At 39.1% G+C, this 3748-nt stretch overlaps 1 protein-coding gene across 3 annotated transcripts in view; it reads right to left on the reverse strand.

Annotated features, from left to right (window-relative positions):
- Positions 1-3748, reverse strand: part of PLXNA4 (plexin A4) — a 382796-nt gene that overhangs the window by 158992 nt on the left and 220056 nt on the right. The gene's annotated exons all lie outside the window — the stretch shown is intronic.

The raw sequence follows: 3748 nt of genomic DNA on the forward strand, positions 1-3748 counted from the left end.
GGAAAGAATCATGCATATGAATGAAAAAGATGCTGTTGTAAATTTTCAAAATAATTACCCCTTATACTTTTGTTTTATACCTTGCTGAGAATGTTATTCTTAAATAACATCGTCTCATTTGATGGTTGTAGAATTTTTATGATGTTGACTGCCAGCATAATCATTCTCATTTTACCAATGAAAAACTGAGATTGGGGCTGTTCTGTGTCTCTTCCAAAGTTCGGAGATAAACCAATGACAGTCACGACTAGAATCCAGGTTTCCCGATTCCTAGCTCAGAGATTGCCATTGAGCTATTTAGATCTTCCCAGAGACTTTGACAAGGTTCCACATGAAAAGGTGTTTAAAAATAATGAGTCTCTGGGCTTCCCTGGTGGCGCGGTGGTTGGGAGTCCACCTGTCGATGCGGGGGACGCGGGTTCGTGCCCTGGTCCAGGAGGATCCCACATGCTGCAGAGCGGCTGGGCCCGTGAGCCATGGCCGCTAAGCCTGCGTGTCCGGAGCCTGTGCTCCGTGGCGGGGGAGGCCATAACACTAAGAGGCCCGTGTACCGCAAAAAAAATAAATAAATAAAAATAAATAAAAATAATGAGTCTCCATGGGATTTTGGGCAGTTTGGCCATGGAGAGAGGACCAACTTAGAGACAGAAAAAGACACATTTCTGCATGGAGAAGTGGGAACTGGGGGACTCCCCAGGCACTAGTTTCATGACTGGTCTTATTTAAAACTTTTTTTTTTAACATCTTTATTGGAGTATAACTGCTTTACATTGTTGTGTTAGCTGCTACTGTAAAACAAAGTGAATCAGCGATACATATACATACATCCCCATATCCCCTCCCTCTTGCGTCTCCTTCCCACCCTCCCTATCCCACCCCTCTAGGTGGTCACAAAGCACCGAGCTGATCTCCCTACGCTATGCAGCTGCTTCCCACTAGCTATGTATTTTACATTTGGTAGTGTATATTTGTCCATGCCATTCTCTCACTTCGTCTCAGCTTATCCTGCCCCATCCCTTGTCCTCAAGTCCATTCTCTACGTCTGCGTCTTTATTCCCGTCTGGAGCCAAAGTTCATCAGAACCTTTTTTTTGTTTTTAGATTCCATATATATGTGTTGGCATACAGTATCTGTTTTTCTTTTTCTGACTTACTTCACTCTGTATGACAGCCTCTAGACCCAACCATCACTACAAATAACTCAATTTTGTTTCTTTTAATGGCTGAGTAATATTCCATTGTATACATGTGCCACACCTTCTTTATCCATTCATCTGTCAGTGGACACTTAGGTTGCTTCCACGTCCTTCCATGGTTATTGTAAATGGAGCTGCAATGAACACTGTGGTACCTGACTCTTTTTGAATTATGGTTCTCTCAGGGTATATGCCCAGTAGTGGGATTGCTCAGTCATATGGTAGTACTATTTTTAGTTTTTTAAGGAACCTCCATACTGTTCTCCATAGTGGCTGTATCAGTTTACATTCCCAGCAACAGTGCAAGAGGGTTCCCTTTTCTCCACACCCTCTCCAGCATTTATTCTTTGTAGATGTTCTGATGATGGCCATTCTGACTGGTGTGAGGTGATACCTCATTGTAGTTTTGATTTGCATTTCTCTAATGATTAGTGATGTTGAGCATCCTTTCATGTGTTTGCTGGCAATCTGTATATCTTCTTTGGAGAAATGTCTCTTTAGGTCTTCTGCCCATTTTTGGATTGGGTTGTTTGTTTTTTTGATATTGAGCTGCACGAGCTGCTTGTGTGTTTTGGAGATTAGTTCTCTGTCAGTTGCTTTGTTTGCAAATATTTTCTCCCATTCTGAGGGTTGTCTTTTCATCTTATTTATGGTCTCCTTTGCTGTGCAAAAGCTTTTAAGTTTCATTAGGTCCCATTTGTTTGTTTTAGTTTTTATTTCTGTTTCTCTAGCAGGTGGGTCAAAAAGGATCTTGCTGTGATTTATGTTATAGAGTGTTCTGCCTATGTTTTCCTCTGAGAGTTTTATAGTGTCTGGCCTTACATTTAGGTCTTTAATCCATTTTGAGTTTATTTTTGTGTATGGTGTTAGTGAGTGTCCTAATTTCATTCTTTTACATGTAGCTGTCCAGTTTCCCCAGCACCACTTACTGAAGAGACTGTCTTTCTCCATTGTATATTCTTGTCTCCTTTATCAAAGATAAGCTGACCATATGTGTGTGGGTTTATCTCTGGGCTTTCTATCCTGTTCCATTGATCTATATTTCGGTTTTTGTGCCAGCACCGTACTGTCTTGATTACTGTAGCTTTGTAATATAGTCTGAATTCAGGGAGGCTGATTCCTCCAGATCCATTTTTCTTTCTCAAGATTGCTTTGGCTCATCGGGGTCCTTTGTGTTTCCATACAAATTGTGAAATTTTTTGTTCTACTTCTGTGAAAAATGCCATTGGTAGTTTGATAGATATTGCATTGAATCTGTAGATTGCTTTGGGTAGTATACTCATTTTCACAATGTTGATTCTTCCAACCCAAGAACATAGTATATCTATCCATCTGTTTATATCATCTTTAATTTCTTTCACCAGTGTCTTATAGTTTTCTGCATACATATCTTTTGTCTCCTTAGGTAGGTTTATTCCTAGGTATTTTATTCTTTTTGTTGCAGTGGTAAATGGGAGTGTTCCCCTAATTTCTCTTTCAGATTTTTCATCATTAGTGTATAGGAATGCAAGAGATTTCTGTGCATTAATTTTGTATCCTGCTACTTTACCAAATTCACTGATTAGCTCTAGTAGTTTTCTGGTAGCATCTTTAGGATTCTCTAAGTATAGTATCATGTCATCTGCAAACAGTGACAGTTTTACTTCTTCTTTTCCGATTTGGATTCCTTTTATTTCTTTTTCTTCTCTGATTGCTGTGGCTAAAACTTCCAAATGTATGTTGAATAATAGTGGTGAGAGTGAACAACCTTGTATTGTTCCTGAGCTTAGAGGAAATGGTTTCAGTTTTTCACCTTTGAGAATGAAGTGGGCTGTGGGTTTGTCATATATGGCCTTCATTATATTGAGGTAAGTTCCCTCTATGCCTATTTTCTGAAGGGCTTTTATCATAAATCAGTGTTGAATTTTGTCAAAAGCTTTTTTTTGCATCCCCTGAGAAGATCATATGGTTTTTATCCTTCAATTTGTTAATATGATTTACCACATTGATTGATTTGTGTATACTGAAGAATCCTTGCATTCCTGGGATAAACCCAACTTGATCATGGTGTATGATCCTTTTAATGTGCTGTTGGATTCTGTTTGCTAGTATTTTGTTGAGGATTTTTGCTTCTATGTTCATCAGTGATATTGGCCTGTAGTTTTCTCTCTTTGCGACATCTTTGTCTGCTTTTGGTATCAGGGTGATGGTGACCTTGTAGAAGGAGCTTGGGAGTGTTCCTCCCTCTGCTATATTTTGGAAGAGTTTGAGAAGGATAGGTGTTAGCTTTTCTCTAAATGTTTGATAGAATTCGCCTGTGAAGCCATCTGGTCCTGGGCTTTTGTTTGTTGGAAGATTTTTAATCACAGTTTCAATTTCAGTGTTTGTGACTGGTCTGTTTATATTTTCTATTTCTTCCTGGTTCGGTCTCAGAAGGTTGTGTTTTTCTAAGAACTTGTCCATTTCTTCCAGGTTGCCAATTTTCTTGGCATGTAGTTGCTTGTAGTAATCTCTCATGATCCTTTGTATTTCTGCAGTGTCAGTTGTTACTTCTCCTTTTTCATTTCTAATTCT

The sequence above is a fragment of the Lipotes vexillifer genome, unplaced genomic scaffold (assembly GCF_000442215.2).
Source record: "Lipotes vexillifer unplaced genomic scaffold, Lipotes_vexillifer_v1.1 scaffold687, whole genome shotgun sequence".
NCBI classification, from domain to species: Eukaryota; Metazoa; Chordata; class Mammalia; order Artiodactyla; family Lipotidae; genus Lipotes; species Lipotes vexillifer.